This window comes from Vombatus ursinus, unplaced genomic scaffold, assembly GCF_900497805.2.
Source record: "Vombatus ursinus unplaced genomic scaffold, bare-nosed wombat genome assembly UNPS02012515.1, whole genome shotgun sequence".
Taxonomy (NCBI): domain Eukaryota; kingdom Metazoa; phylum Chordata; class Mammalia; order Diprotodontia; family Vombatidae; genus Vombatus; species Vombatus ursinus.
The window spans coordinates 1,048,200-1,065,773 of NW_020952293.1; positions in this window are offsets into that span (position 1 = coordinate 1,048,200).

Sequence of the window (17,574 nt, forward strand, 5' to 3'; positions counted from 1 at the left end):
CTCATCTGATCCTCACAACAGCCCTAAGACTTAGGTGCTATTATTACCCCATTTTACAGATAAGGAAACAGGCTGAGTGGGGTTAAAGTCACTTGCCCAGCTAGTAAAGTGTCTGAGACAGAATTTGAACTCAGGTTCTCCTCACTTCAAATCCAACACTGTCATTACTCTGCCTCTTTGATGTTTCAGGGGCTCTTTACTCAGTCTGTGAACTTGTTTTTAAAAAAAAATTCTGAAAACTGTTTTTCACTATAATTCGTTTCCAAGAAGACAGAACCAAGATGGCAGAATGGTAGGAAGCAATGTGATGAGCTCCATCCACAAAACCCCTCTAGACAAACCTAGAAAATGCACCAGACTGAATCCTGAGGATGAAATTCAGAAAAATGTCACATCGAGTCCTTTGTCCTGCCCAGGTGGTCACAGACAGGGATGTTTGCACACGCTGGGGATGGGTCTGTTCAAGAGCACTCCAGCATCACCCAGGAAGATTCTGTGCACCAGAGCAGTAGGAGATCTCAGACCACACAGGGCCTTGCACCAGACCCATGGAGGGGCATCTTATTGGAAACAGTGCCAACCAATAGCTTTGTCATCCAGTTCTGGGTCACAAGTCCAGAGTGGATTGAGGAAGGAACCTGCCCAGAAGAGTAGTTTCCTGGATAGAGACATCTTGGCAGGTGTTTGGAGAAAGCAGCAGCTGTGTGGCTCAGACTTCAGACTCAGAGCAGGGTCTCATTTCTAGCATCCAGCCCAGCCTTCAGAGGAATTGACCAAGGCAGGAATTCCAAACCAAAGGGGAGCCTACAATTCTGCCACTCTGGCCTGACAGCTTTCCAGCTGGCTGACGGGGGATAAATCCAGCAAGACTCTACTCTTGCTCAGACCCAAACCCAGATCAGGAACTTGCAGAGCTCAGACCAGGTGGCAGCAAAGAGACTTTGTCCTGGATCAGACCACTCTGAGAGCACTGAAAGCTTGCCTGTCTCCAGCCTGTCCCTGAGATCTTAGAATAACACAACACTCAATATCCCCCCAAAAACAGCAATAGGAGCAGACCTTCCCCCCAGGAGTGCCACAGAGCCCAGCCTTAAAATCAGGCCCAAAGTCAGGAAGTGGACTGGAAGAATGAGCAAACCAAAAAAGAATCCCATCAATAGAATCTCTTTCCTTTGTAACCCTGTGTTTTATTTTATGGATCTAAAATCATCATTCAGAGAATTGGTCCACGGGCTTCACTCACTGCCCAATGGGGTCTGCTTCACCAAGAAAGTTAAGAGCTCTAGTCCTTTCTCAATCAGTGATTTCCCCCATCTTCCTGAACCAAATAAAGCAAGGAGAGTTGATATTTATATAGTGCTACAATATTTACAAAGTACTTTATTTCATCTGATCTAAAAAACAACCCTCTTAAGTAAAGGCTGTGGGTACTGATCTTATCTTCATTTTATAGAGGAGACAATTTAGTTAAGTGACTTACCTAGAATCACACAGTAAGCATCTGAAGCAATATTTGAACTTGGGTCTTTCTGACTCCAAGGCCAACTTTTTTTTTTTTTTTTTTGCTTTTTTTGGTGAGGCAATTGGGGTTAAGTGACCTGCTCAGGATCACACAGCTAGTAAGCATCTGAGGTCAAATTTGAACTCAGGTCCTCCTGACTCCAAAACTGCAGCTCTATGCACCGCGCCACCTAGCTGCCCTCAAGGCCAACATTTTATCCAATATGATGCATTGCCTTCCACCAATATTTATTCAGTAAATCAGTGAAAAAGTCAGCTCAGGCATGGGTGTAAATTATGCTCCTGGAGGAAATGAGATTCTTCTAGCAACATATGAGAGGAGGCTGCAATACCATTTTTTTAGAAAGGCATTACATCAAAGATTCCCTGGAAGAAGTAAAAATAACTAATGTAAGATGCTACTCAATTTAAATCCTGGTCAAGAAGACAGCTGAAATATTGGAAGCCTCTTCAAGGAACTATCATGGCTCAAATGAGCTAATGGAATTTTCTCATTGCCCCTAAGTTCCCTTTTTTCAATTAATACTTTAGATAAAAGAGAAGGTTTCAGGGACCTTCAAAAGAGCAAAGTTTAATTGGGCAGAGATGATTATGAGTTACTCAAGGGAAGCAGAGGCTTAGACTTGACAGTTAGCTGGCACCAGTGACTTAATGGTTTCCATAATGTGTCTGGTCTCCTCTCTTATTTCACTCTGAGGATCTCAGTTCCTCCGATTTTAAATTCACATCTATACTTGTATGAACTCTCACAGTCTTTGACTAATTCATTCAATAAATTTTGATCAAGTGCTACTGTGTGTCAGTCAAGATAGTATGGCATACTGCTTAGCTTGGAGCCAGAAAATTCTGCCTTTAACACTAGCTGTGTGATCTTGGTAAGTCCCTCAATCTTTATAGAACTTCCTAGGATCCCACCTGCATTGATACAGGGAGTTCTCACGCTGGGAGGTCCCTATGTAAACAAAACCATAGATCCTTCCAGTAGATCCATACTATGTGCCTAGCATTATGTTAGCCCAGTGTAGGGAGGGATGAGGTTGGGAGGGAGTGGGGGGGGGAAATATAAAGAAGGATAATATAGTGGGGGGAGGGAAGCATCACTATTGTGGTGTAAAAACAAAAGACATCGATAACATTTATGTATTTAACATTAAAAAATAAAATGAAGAGATTTAGGCTAAAAATATAGATCAGAACATTTTTGGCTTTTGACCTAAAATAAAGCTTTCAGAACAAAGAACAGATTCTGTGTGCTATTAAGAATAAATTGCAAAATGAATAGAGTTATGGTTTTTCTTTTCTTCCTTTGATCTTACAATTTTACAGTAAGCCAGGGATCAGTTTTCATGATATTCTCAAGGGGATAGCATAAGAGAATGGAAAAGATTACAGATGCCATCATCATCCCTAAAAAGCAACTGAAAAGATGCCAGCAACTGCAGACCTAGATGCCTCCATTTCATCCCTGTAAAATCATCCTTTGCATATCAAGGGAAAGGAAGCAGCAAGTTTTGACAAACTCAGTCTTCACGGTCAGAAGATTGACTGAGAAGTGTTCAGAATAAAATTCTGTTGTGAATTGACTACCAAAAAAATGCATTTGACTGAATAAGGGCTTTCTTCCAGCAAGGTGTCCTCCATGCACCTTAAGATGTACAAGGTTCCTTGAAAAATGCAAGCACAGAGATTTCAATGCCCAACAATGCTCTGATTATTTCTAAAGGCAGAAGACAGGGAGATATACATTCACCAAAGGTTTTCATCTTTGGTCACAGAAAATATTTTTTGCAGAATCCAAATGGAACAAGAATTTTTATAGATGGTGAGGTCCTCTAGATGATTCTGTTTTCAAATGATATTGTGCTGATTGCATCAAACCTCAGAATACTACAGGGTCTCCATCATGAAATCCTCAGCCACCCAAAAGGGATTATTAGCCTAGCAATCCACACAGACAAAACCCAGAGGATGAAAAAAATATATTTCCTGGATTATGACATATAGTTGGATAGAAAGTCCATTAAATTAGTCCATCAGTACATATATTGGGGACTGGCATTACAGATGACAAAAAAACTGGGCCCAAAAATTGAATAAGAGGAGGACAAGATGTATTGTATTTGGGAAATTTCACAGCCCTTTCATTGATCTCCAAGCTGCTCTCTGGGAAAACAAACAATGAACAGGCATCTTTTTTTATACTCATATTTTCCTGGTGATGCTATTTATATGATTGATAATCATGGAATGCATACTCTCCAAAGAATCAAATTTGTAGGTAACCCAAAGGACAATGAAGAGATGCACAGTATTGTAAATTGGCTGAAGAAGTATACAAGATATCAAAATGTATACATATGATCAAAAAATGTGAACCAATTGGTTAGCAATAATGAGAGCAAATGGAGACAGTGCATGAGTCATCCTATTACCCAATAAATGACTGATCCTCCGTCTCTCAAATGCACAAACCTCTTTTTAACAACAAAATATTTTGCAAACCCTCAAATAGTAGTTATCTTCTTATTATCCATTGATTGAGAAAATACATAATTGTAGGAAGCTGCTACAAATTCAGTAACACTTTTAAGTGAATTTCTATTTTATCAGTCACAACAGCATCTGCATTCATTTGAAAAAAACCCATTATTCATGCTGCATATTTTGCTGGAGCCAAATATAGATAAAATGGCCATGTTTAGTGGGCATTTAATTCAGTTCCTTTCAATAAACTTGCATTAAATACCCAACACATGAAAGGTATTGTGGTGTGCTGAAAATACAAAGACAAAATCACATAACAGTCCCTGCCCTCAAGGAACTTACATTCTATTGGCATAGGGATTTGTGGGCCCCTTGCAATAACCTCATGGTCCCTTAGGATTTGATGGATAGTAAGTTAGAAGCCATGGCACTAAATATTAAGAATATTAGGAGTCCTAGAGGAAGGTCTCTAACACATTGGATAGACCTTCTGTGGAGGATTGATGGAAAGACATGGAAAGGATTCACAGAGAAAGATGGCCTGTGTTCTGCACCAGTGGAGGGAACATTCATATTAATGAGATCATGAATCTATCAGAGTGTTGAAGAATATGCCAGAATGCAGAACCCACCCAGAGATCCTTGGTATATTCTGATTCAAGGCCCATATGGTCTGTTATTGCATCTGAAATACAGTCATCTCTTCCCCTTATCTAAAGATGAAGGGAGAAATGAAATGTCCCGGGAGAGAGGGAGGAAGCAAGCAAGTCTTGCTGAAGGGAAGACCCTGATTTTCTCCAAGGTGTGACCACAAAAGATCAAGAGATAGACAGAGAGCTGAGCCCAAAAATCGAATGAGAGGGAAAGAGCCAACTGGGTGGTATTTGGGTATTTATAGAGCATTTTTTCATTGACTCCCAAGCTGCTCCTGGGGAAAGCAGACAAGCAAACATCTTTTTCACACCAGTAGTCTCCCAGTGATGCTATATAATTGAAAATCATGGAACCTGTTCCTTTGGTTCTACTTTCTTTGCTCTGCATCAGTTCACACAAGTTCTCCAGTCTTTCTCTAAATTCCTCATATTGATCATTACCACATTTAGTTGTACAATAACGTTTCATTGCATCATACGCTATGATTTGTTCCCTTACCCAATCTGTGAGCTTACACTTTCCTGAGGGCTGCCCTCATCATGACCCCAGTTGGTTGGTTGTTTTACCAGTTTGTTGGATTTTTAAATAAAGAAATAGACTTAATTGTTTACATGCGCCTGGTATTCCAGAAAGAAGATAATACATAGGCAAATTCATAATTAGTAGAGCAGGTAGAGCTCTGGCTTAACTTTAGATTTGTTAATGTCCCCAAAAGCTATATCCAACAGTCCAGTTTCAAGAAGGTAACCAGCTTATGTTAAGAATCTGTTTTGTCATTAATGCTTAAGCAGTCCATCTAAAGAAATGTTCAGTGAGAATGGAGTTCTTTCAGCAGAAAGGAAATGGGGTTGGCCTTCTGAATGATATATAACTGATGAAAGAAAATCCTTTAAATCATCCCCTAGGAGCATGATCTAATAAATGAGCAAAGTAAAGATCAAATTTGTTCAGTAATTGCCTAAGTACAGATTAGAAACCAATTAACTTCGAGCCATTCTACTTTCAAAGCTAACCTTTTGCCTGATTTGGCAGTTGGAAGTCGTTCTTGGAAACTGCAGTATGGGCTAGTGGAAGGAGCTCTGACCTACAAATCTGGGAGAAGGGTTTGAGTTCCCTGTTGGCAGTGCCCTCCCTCTTGAACTTTGTGCAAGTCACTTCTCTTTCTGGGCCCCCTTTTCCCTCACTGTACAAAGAAAGAGTTAGACCAGACCAAAGAGCCTTAACTTGGTGTCTATGAACTTGAAAAAAAATTGATAACTCTATTTCTAAATGATTAGTTCCTTTTGTCCTCCTATGTATTTTATTTTATGCATTAAGAAAGCCAATAGTGAGGAGTGCATAGGCTTCACCAGACTGCCAAAGGGGTCCAACATGTGAAAAAAGTAAAGAACCCCTGAAATAGATGATATCTAAGGGTGCTTCTACCTCTGACATTCTGTGAACACATGATTCTTTGGAACCAAGTTTTTTTCAAGTTTGAATAAACTGTTGCTCTTGTCCTAAGACTTTGGTTATTCTAGTCACTATTTTTGTTCATTTATTTTATGCACACTGATTTTTTTCCAATTACATGTAAAAACAATTTTTACATTCTTTTTAAAAAATTTGAGTTTCAAATTCTTTCCTCCCCTCCCTCTTCTTGCCCCTCACTGAGAAGACAAGCAATTTGATATAGGTTATACATGTGCATATTTCCATGGTAGTCATATTGTGAAAGAAGACACAGACCAAAAATTAAAAATAAAAAAAATAAAGAAAGTTTTTTTTTTTTTTAAAAATATGCTTTGATCTGCATTCAGACTCCATCAGTTCTTTCTGTAGAGGATTTTTTTAAATCATAAGTTCTTTGTACTTGCCTTGGATCACTGTGTTGCTGAGGAGAGCTAAGTCATTCACAGTTGATCATGACACAATGTTGCTGTAACTGTGTACAATGTTCTCCCGGTTCTGCTCACTCCACTTTGCATCAGTTCATGTAAGACTTCCCAGGTTTTTCTGTAAGTATCCTGCTTATCATTTCTTATAGCGCAATAATATTCTATCACAATCATATATCACAACTTGTTCAGCCATTCCCCAATTAATGGGTAGCTCCTCAACTTCCAACCACAAAAAGATTGGCTATAAATATTTTTGCGTGTATATATCCTTTTCATTTTTATTATTGTTTTTTTTTTTTTAAATCTAGACCTATTAGTGGTATTGCTGGGTCAAAGGCTATGCAGCTTTACAGCTTTATAGCCCTTTGGGTATAGTTCCACGTTGCTCTCCAGAATGGTTGGATCAGTTCATAACTCTACCAACAATGCATTAAAGTCTCATTTTTCCCTTATGCCCTCTAACATTTGTCATTTTCCTTTTCTGTCATATTAGCAATTCTGATAGGTGTGAGGTGATGCCTCAGAATTCTTTTAATTTGCATTTAATGATAAGTAATGTAGAGCATTTTTTTCATATGCCTATAGATAGCTTTGATTTCTTCATCTGAAAACTGCCTGTTCATATCCTTTGACCATTTATCAATTGGGGAATGACTTATATTCTTATAAATTTGACTCTGTCCTCTATATATTTGAGAAATGAGGTTTTTGTCTGAGGAACTTGCTGTAAAAATTTTCCCCCAGTTTTCTGCTTAACTTCTAATTTTGGCTGCATTGGCTTTGTTTGTTTAAAACCTTTTTTAGTTTGATGTAATCAAAATTTTATATTCTATAATGCTTTCTATATCTTGTTTGGTCACAAGTTCTTCCCTTATCCACAGATCTGACAGGTAAACTATTTCATGCTTACCTAATTTGCTTATGGCATCACCCTCTATGTCTAAATCATGTAATCCACTCTGCTATCTACTTCCATTTTATGAGTAAATTTATTCTATTCACATTCACAATTATGATTACTGTGTATTTCCCTCTATCCTACTCCCCCTCCCTATTTATCCTTTTCTCTCTCTCCTTACACCCAGTCCCTCCTCAAAAGTATTTTGCTTCTGGTCATTGCCTCCCCTGATCCACCCTCCCTTCTATCAGCTCCCCCTTCTATTATCTCTCTCCCCTCCTACTTCCCTGTAGGGTAAGATAGATTTCTATACCCAATTGAGTGTGTATGTTATTCCCTCTTTGAGCCAGTTCTGATGAGAGTAAAGTTCGAGCTGTCTGTCCCCACCCCCATCTTCCTTGCCACCATAAAAACTCTTTTGTGTCTCTTTTAAGTGAGATAATTTACACTATTCTACCTCTTCCTTCCCCCTCCTCCCAGTGCTATCCTCTTTCTCACTCCTTAATTTATTTTTTGTGATATCATCCCATCATAGTAAACTCACATCCATGGCTCTGTCTATGTATACTCCTTCTAACTACCCTAAAAGATAAAGTTTTTAGTAGTTACAAGTATCATCTTTCCAGGTAAGAATGTAAACAGCTTAACTTTATTGAATCTCTTACGGCTTCTCTTTCCTGTTTATCTTTTTGCGTTTCCCTTGAGCACAATTTGAAAGTCAAATTTTCTCTTCAGCTTTGGTCTTTTCATCAGGAATGCTCGAAAGTCCTCTATTTCATTAAATATCTCTTCTTACCCTGACATATTATACTCGGTATTGCTGATTCCTGGTTGTAATCTTAGCTCCTTTGACCTCCAGAATATCATATTCCAAGCCTTCCAATCTTTTAATGTAGAAGCTGCTAAATCTTGTGTTACCATGATTTAAGTTTATTTCTTTCTAGCTGCTTGCAATATTTTCTCCTTGACCCAGGAGCTCTGGAATTTAACTATAATATTCCTGGGAGTTTTCATTTTGAGATCTCTTTCAGAAGATGATCAGTGAATTCTTTTGATTTCTATTTTACCCTCTGGTTCCAGGATATCAGGGCAATTTCCTTGATAATTTTGTGAAAGATGATGTCTAGGCCCCTTTTTGTTCATGACTCTCAGGTAGTCCAATAATTCTTAAATTATCTCTCTTTGATCTATTTCCAGGTCAGTTGTTTTTCAAATGAGATATTTCCCATTTTTCTATTTTTTCATTCTTTTATTATTTCTTGACGTTTCATGGAATCATTAGTTTCTACTTGCTCAATTCTAATTTTTAAGAAATTATTTTCTTCAGTTAATTTTTGTGCTTCTTTTACCAAGCTGTTGACTCTTTTTTTTCATGATTTCTTCGTATCATTCCCAATTCCTTTTCCCAATTTTTCCTCTACCTTTTATTTAAGTTTTTTTTCTTTGTGGTGAGGCAATTGGGGTTGTGATTTGCCCAAGGTCACAGAGCTCATAAGCGTCAAATGTCTGAGGCCTAATTTGAACTCAGGTCCTCTTGACTCTGATGCCAGAGCTCTATCCACTGTGCCACCTAGCTGCCACCTCTTATTTAATTTTTAGAAAATCCTTGGCACTGTCCCAAGCTTTTTCATGCTACTGTTTTCAGAGCTTGTTCTAGGGGTCTGTAAGTTTTTGGTTCTTCCAAGGTGTTTTGATCTAAGGAGAGGTGTGTTTACTACTCTCTGATCTGTGAGCAAGCTCAAGCACTCTTTTCTACCCTGGAACCATGACCAGGGTCCTCATTCCTGCTAATGCTTCTCCTCACTCTGGGACTGTGACCCAGAACTGCATATGGACAATAAAGCAGAGTCCTACTCCCAGTGCTAGCAAAGGGCCCCCTATCATCTCCTTCTGACCAGTTGTCTGATGCCCTTACCACCTGTGGGCTGAGAGCTCCAGAAACCACTAGTGCCTTTGATTTCCATCACCCCCAAGGCCTGCTGTTGGCTTGGCTCCACTCCCACCCCAGCGAGACAGATCTTTCCTGCTGACCTTCTAGGTTGTCTTGAGCTGGGAAATTGTTTCACCCTATTCTTTTGTTGGTTCTGACACTTCAGAATCCATTTCAAAGCATGATTTTAACATTGTTTGGAGGGGAATTTGAGAGAGCTTGGGCAAGGTCCTGCCTTTACTTTGCCATCTTGGCTCTGCCTCTTCTAGCTGCTTCTGAGACTTAGTTCAGGCAGTCATCTAATTGTTTTTATGCCCAATGACAACAACATGACAATTTCAGCTGACAGGCCTCAGGTGGCCCCATGGGAGATGTGGGGGATGGGGTAGTAGGATGGGAGGGGGGACAGTGAGGCACTTGGGTTTCCTCCTCCTCCCATGTAGGACTGCCAGTCAGGCTGCGTTGGCTTTTCTCCAAAGAAAACCAGCACTAGGTCTCCATGATACTGTTGATGTGTTCCCTCAGATGTGTGTCTACTGCTATCTCAATATAGCCCATCTCAATTGAGATGATTGCTATTTACCAAACAACACTGCTCAGACCGATTCCAGACAGCCAGGAGGTTACATTCGCTCAGCTTCCTTCTCCTCCCTTGTACTCTGAAATACTGTGAGTTTCTCAAGGTCAGGGACTGTCTTTTGCCCAGTACTTAGCACAATGCTTGACACATAGTAAGAGCTTAATAAATATTTATCAATTGACTAAATGACAGCCTAGACATGCAACAAAACAGAAGAAATCTCAGAGCTTAGCCTAGGACCACCAAAACACTGCCCAGGACTAGATTTTCCATAGGATAAAAGTCAATACAAACAGTCAGTCAATCAATATGCATTTATGTTTGTTTGGGTTTTGGGGTTTTTTTTTTACTTTTTTGGTTAGGCAATGGGGTTAAGTGACTTGCCTAGAGTCACACAGCTAGTAAGTGTCAAGTGTTTGGTCTGAAACCGGATATGAACTCAGGTCCTCCTGAATCCAGGGCCGGTGCTCTATCCACTGCGCCACCTAGCTGCCCCCAATATGCATTTATGAACCCTACAATGTAGCAAAGGCAGCTAGGTGGTGCAGTGGGTAGAGTGCCAGGCCTGGAGTAAAGAGGACCTGAGTTCAAATCCAGACTGAGACGCCAGCTGTGTGACTTTGGGCAAGTCATTTCATGCTGTTTGCCTCAGTTTCCTTATTTGTAAAATGACCTGGAGAAGGAAATGGCAAACCACTTCAGTATTTCTGCCAAGAAAAGCCCAAATGGGGTCATAAAGAGTCAGATACATTTGAAATGACTGAACAACAATTATGTGGTGCACATTATTCTAGTTGCTGGGGATACAAAGACAGTAGTGAAACATTATTGCCCTTGAGGAGGTCACAAACTAAAAGCACGTGTGTGCACGTGTGTGCTTGTGTGCATGTACGTGCATGTGTGTGTGTGTGTGTGTGATGGGTGAGACAACATGATTATAGATTGGAATACGCAAAACAGATACAGGATGATTTGTGGGGAGGGTACTAGCAGCTGGTGGGAAGAACCAGGACAGCTTTCTATACTATATGAGACAATGCCACAAACATTTATTAACCACCTACTTTGTGTAGAAATCTGTGCTGAGTGCTGGAGAAATACAAAGTTTAGCTACAACAGGATCCTTGCCCTTAGAACTTAGAGTCCAGTAGATAGATGACTGCCTGAACTAAGTCTCAGAAGCAGCTAGAAGAGGCAGAGCCAAGATGGCAAAGTAAAGGCAGGACCTTGCCCAAGCTCTCTCAAATTCCCCTCCAAACAATGTTAAAATCATGCTTCGAAATGGATTCTGAAGTGTCAGAACCAACAAAAGAATAGGGTGAAACAATTTCCCAGCTCAAGACAACCTAGAAGGTCAGCAGGAAAGATCTGTCTCGCTGGGGTGGGAGTGGAGCCAAGCCAACAGCAGGCCTTGGGGGTGATGGAAATCACAAATCTAGTTTTGAAAAATACTACATTTCATACACCTCCTCTTACTCCATAGCCAGTGCACCACACTGCCTTTCCTACAAAACCTCAGTGTTCCCCAGTCATATCAACTGAAATAATGGGGCGGCTGTAGGACACAAAGGGTGGAGAGCTGGGCCTAGAGTCAGAAAGACCCAAGTTCAAATATGGCCTCAGACACTCACTAGGTGTGTGTGACCCCAGGCAAGTCACTGGACCTTTAGTGTCCCCATTTGTAAAATGGGGATAATAATAACACCTGCATTTTAGGGTTGTTGTAAGGACCAAATGAAATGTTTGTTCCTGGTGCATAGCAAGTGCTATAGAAATGTTGGTTATTCAGCTCCAAGTTACCACCTCACACCCATCAGATTGGCTAATATGACAGAAAAAAAAAACGTCAAATGCTGGAAGGGATGTGGAAAAATTGGGACAATAATGCATTATTGGTGGAGTTGTGAACTGACCCTTCCATTCTGAAGAACAATTTGGAACTATACTCAAAGGGCTGTATAACCATGCATACTCTTTGACCTAGCAATACCGCTACTAGGTCTGTATCCCAAAGAGATCAAACAAAAAGGTCAACTACCACTAGTTCAGACTCTCATTGCTTTTTTAGTAGGTTATTGCAACAACCTCCTCATTGGTCTCCCTGCTCCAAATCTCAAGGGCAGCTAGGTGGCGCCATAGTGCATAGAGCGCTGGACCTGGAGTCAGGAAGACTCATCTTCCTGAGTTCAAATCTGGCCTCAGACACTTGCTAGCTGTGTGACCCACTTAACATTGTTTGCCTCAGTTTCCTCATCTGTAAAATGAGCTGGACAAGGAAATGGCAAACCAGTCCAGTATTTCTGCCAAGAAAACCCCAGATGGGGTCACAAAGAGTCAGGCACAACTGAAAAATGACTGAAAGCTTCCAATCTCTCCAGTCTATCCTATGCATTGCTGGGAAAGTAAATTTTTTCCATCACAGATCTAACCATTTGACTCCCTTATTCAAGCAACTCTAGTGGCAACTACTGCCTGAGGATAAAATACAAACTTCTCTGTTTAGGAGTTTAAAGCCTCTGATAACTTGGTCCCAACTTATCTTTCCAGTCTCAATGAATATTTCTCTCCCACACTTTGTGGTCCAGCCAAACTAGCCTTCGCCCTAGTCCTAATATGTGACATTCCATCTCCTGTTTTCATGCCTTAGTGTTGGCTCTCCTCATGCCTGGAATGCACTCCCTCCTCACCTCTGCCTCAGAGAACCCTCTTTTCTTTCAAGATGCAGCTCAGGCACCATCTTTTTCTACATGAAGCCTTTCCTGATTTCTCCAACTGCCAGTGCCCTCCCAACCTCCCAAACTGTGTTTAACTACTTTGTATATATTTATATTTATTAACTTAATATTCATGCTTGTCTCCCCCATTAGGATGTAAACTTATTGCAAGTAGGAATTATTTCATTCTTTCTATTTGTATCCCCAATTCCTAATGATGCCTGGCACATAGCAGGCACTTAACAAATATTTGTTGATTGAATACGGAGGGATGGAATGGTCCTGATGGCCACCAACTCATGTATGACCTTGGACAAGACCCTTGATTTTCCCATTTGTAAAATAAGAAGGTTGGACTAAGTGAACTCTATGTTCTCTTTTGACTCCTAGCCTCACTGTTTTGCATCTCAGACAACCTAATTAGAAAGCTCTAAAAGCAGAGCCAATTCCTATCATTTTGCAGTGGAACTAAATTCAGTTACTAACATTTAGGGGTGGCTTTTGTTTTTGACATACTATTGTATGTCACATTTTTAGAAACATGGTTTATTGTTGTTCACTCATTTTCAGTCGTGTCTGACTCTTCATTGACCCCATTTGGGGTTTTCTTGGCAGAGATACTGGAGTGGTTTGCCGTTTCCTTCTCCAGCTCATTTTACAGATCAGGAAATGGAAGCAAATAGGGTTAAGTGATTTCCCCCGGGTCACTAGTAAGTGTCTAAGGCCAGATTTGAACTCCTGAAGAAGTGTATTCCTGCCTCCAGGCCCAACACTCTGTGCACTATGGCACCATCTAGCTGCCCATGGTTTGGAGAACCACTAGAGTTTATTAAATGTATGTGTGTTGGAGAGGGGTAGCATAGAATCTGGGTCCTCACCTCAGGTTTGCCACTGACTTACCATGTCACTCAAGCACCTCCTTACTGTTATCCAAATGTTTTCCCCCATTGGTGAGAAGAGCAGAATACAGTGGGATTCTATCATGGGGTCAGCCAATAAGTATTAGGTACTTATGATGTGCCATATTCAATTCAGGGATTGAATATGCTGGATTGGAGTCAAGAAGACCCAAGTTTGAATCCTATCTCAGACACTTACTAGCTGTATGACCTGAGAGTGGGGGATGTCACTTAATTTCTCTTAGTCTCAGTTTTGTCATTTGTAAAATGGGAATAATGATAGCACCTATCTCAGAAGGTTGCTGTGGATCAAATGAGATATGTAAGGTTTTGCAAACTTTAATGTACTACATAAATGGTAGCTAGTATTATTATTAAATCACTAGAATTCAACTATACAAGCTAAGGTGAGAGAAGAAGAAGAGGAAGAAGAAGAAGAGGAGGAGGAGGAAGAAGAGGAAGAGGAAACAGAAAAAAAGAAAGGAAGAGGGAGGACGGTAAGAAGAGAGAAATGAGGAGAGAGAGAAATGGAGAGAGGAGAAGGAGGAGGGAGGAGGAAAAAGTTACAGAGAGAGAGAGGGAAGGAGAGAGAGGGAAAGAGAGGGAGAGAAAGAGAGAGGTAGAAAGAGAGAGATGGAAAGAGGTGGAGGAGGAGGGAGAGGAAAGAAAGAAAGAGACAGATGAAGAGGAAGGAAGAGAGAGGAGGACAGGGAGAAAGGAAGAAAGAAATGAGGGAGAAAGAAAGACACAGAGAGAGGGAGGGAGGAAGGGAAGGAGAGAGAAAGAGAGAGAAACTAATTATACCTCTGAATGAGCTTCAGATAAGAGATAAGAATTTGCCTAATCTGTATCCCTGCCAGCTCCCTTACCTACATTGTTCCAACATGGCAAAGGCTATTCACCTGGGAGACCTGCTAAGGAGAGAGGGTAGTTTTGACTCCACCATTTTTCAGCTCCCACACTGACTTCAGAACATAGCCCCTGCGTTAGAGGTGGCCACATCGTGACAACTGTACATCTTGCAAGTGAGAAGCAGCATTGCGTAATAGAGTCAAGAAGACTCCCAGTTCAGATCCCACCTCTGACACCAGCTGTGTGACCACGAGCAAGTCACCACCTCTCTGAGCTTCATGCTATTCCCTAAAACTCTAAGCTAGAGATGAGTTGCAATCTGCATGGATGGAGTTCCCATAGTGATGAAATTATACCTTGAAAAGACCAAGGTGATACTTGGCAAAGTAACCTAAGAGTATCAGAAGGATGCATTGTGCCCATAGGGATGATGGTTATCCATATAGCCATAAACTTTAGCACAGAAACTTGAGGGAAGAAGGAATTTTCCTTTACATAAAACTGAGGCTCCTTCTGAGAAACAGAGGCCTCATAGAGTCAAATAGGGAGGGAATCCCACTTTCAACATTTGTGAGACTACTGTCTGTCCAAAATGATTTGGATATACCTTAGGCAAGTCACTTAACCCCATTGCCTAGCCAAAAAAAAAAGAAACAAAATTATTTGGATACTTCCTGTCTAAGTGCAAAAAGATGGTCTCAGAGCCAGTCAGTCAACAAACATTTATTAGCTACTTACAATGTACCAGGCACTGAGCTAGACTTCTGGAGGTACTTTCTAGTTGTAAAAGAGCTGACTGCATGCCTGGGTAGGGAAGCCATTAAACAGCATTGAGAATAAGTATACATCCCAAGAAATCATAAAAAGGGGAAAGGACCCACATGTACACAAATATTTAGAGCAGCTCTTTCTGTGGTGGCAAAGAACTGGAAACTGAGGGGATGCCCATCAGTTGGGGAATGGCTGAACAAGTTGTGGTATATGAATGTAATGGAATACTATTGTTTCATAAGAGATGATGAACAGGAGGATTTCAGAAAAAGCTGTAAAGACTTATGTGAACTGATTCTGAGTGAAATGAACAGATCCAGGGGAACATTGTACATGGTAACAGCCACAGTGTTCAACGACTGACTTTGATAGACTTAGCTCTTCTCAGCAATGCAAGGATCTAAGACAATTCCAAAAGATACGTGATAGAAAATGCTATCCATATCCAGAGAAAGAACTATGCAGATTGAAGGATACCATTTTCTCTCTTTTTTCCCTTTCTTGTGGTTTTTCCCTTTCGTTCTGATTCTTCTTTCACAACATAACTAATGTGGAAATATGTTTAATATGATTGTACATGTATAGCCTATATCAGATGGCATGCCATCTTGAGGAGGGGGAACATTTAGAACTCAAAATCTTATAAAAGTAAATGTTGTGAACTAAAAACAAATTAATTAATGACTTTTTAAAAAAGAAAATAAGTACACATATGATTGATGTAATATTATTGTGCTATAAGAATAAAGAGGAGGATGGTTTCAGAAAAACCAGGCAAGACATGGACTGATGCTGAGAGAAGTGAGCAGAACTAGGGGATTATTGTACACAGTAACAGCAACATCGTGTGATGATCAACTGTGAAAGACTTAGCTACTCTGATCAACACAGTGATTCAAGGCAATTCCAAAGGACCTGTGATAAAAACTGGATCCACTTCCAGAGAGAAAACTCATGAACTCTGAGTGCAGATTGAAGCATACTTTTTTAATTCTATTTTTTTTTTTTTTACTTTTGGAGGGTGCAACTTGACTACCATGAAAATATGTATGACTTCACATGTAAAACGGATGTCTGTGTTTGCCTTCTCAATGAGTAGGGGAGGAGCTGAAAGAAGGGAGAGAATTTTGAACTCAACTTAAAAAAAAAATCAACATTGACTAATGTGGAAATATGTTTAACGTGATTGTACGTAACCTATATCAGATTGTTTGCTGTCTTGGGGAGGGAGAAAAATTTGGAACTCAAAATTTTATAAAAATAAATGTTGAAAACTATCTTTACATGTAATTTTAAAAATGTTACAATGCTTCTCAGGCACATAAAAAATCAATGTTGAAAACAAATAAATAAAATAAAATAAATTTTTAAAAGAATTGAATGGGGAAAAAAAGGAAAAGAAACATACGGGATGGAACAGAACTTTGTTGACTCATAGAACAGGAAGGGCTTATGAGATTACCTAGTACAACCTCTCGGCCCACTTTCGCTTCACGGATATAGAAGCTGAGGCCCCAGAAGTGAAGTGATGTGCCTACAGATACATAGCTAGTTAGTGGCACAAACCCACCTCTGTAGTGTGCTCTGGAGTTCTTTATTGCCCCAAGGGTGCATGGACTATTTCAGGACACAGGCATATGAAATGAGATTAAGCAGAAAATGCAGTGCATATAAACAAGATAATAATAATAGCAACAGGACACTGTATATTAATGTTCACTCAGCTGTTTGCTTTGTGAAATTATTCAAGTGCATAATTTTTTTTCTGAAAGTGCAAAAATATTTGTCCATTGTCTCACAATTTCTGCCAGCTTGAATTTCTCCACGGACATTAAATGTGAGCAAATAAATGGAATCAGTATTCTTTCCCATTGACCTCACATAAATTCTTGCTCTTCTCTACCAAGCAGGCAAGTGGTTGTTTCCACATTCACCTGAGTGTTAAAAATGGAAGTAGAGGAGAACTATTAATAATTAATAGGAATTAATAAAGGGCAGATTTTTTGTAGCGCCAGTTGAAGAGTCAATATTGCCAGAATAGCTTTTATTCCAAGAGGGGCCTAGAGAATCTGGCCAGGTAAAAATATCTGATGTCATAGACTTCAATATTGGTGGGGCTGAGAAAAGCAAACTGGCGACTCACTCCCGGGGTCAGCCAGCCCATGACCACAGACTTGAATGCTGCCTGAGTTTCAGTGACCCTGGGGTATAATCCCAGACACTAGTGTGGACAGCTCGATTTAGAGCCATTAGCATGCAAATAATGGTCATTTTCCCACCAGGCACCTTCCTATTGCAGTATTAGTCAAGCAAGAAGCCAAGAAAGAGAGACTTCTTGGAAACAGATGTCTCATCACTCCCATAACCAGACGGGGCTGGTGAGCAGAGCCT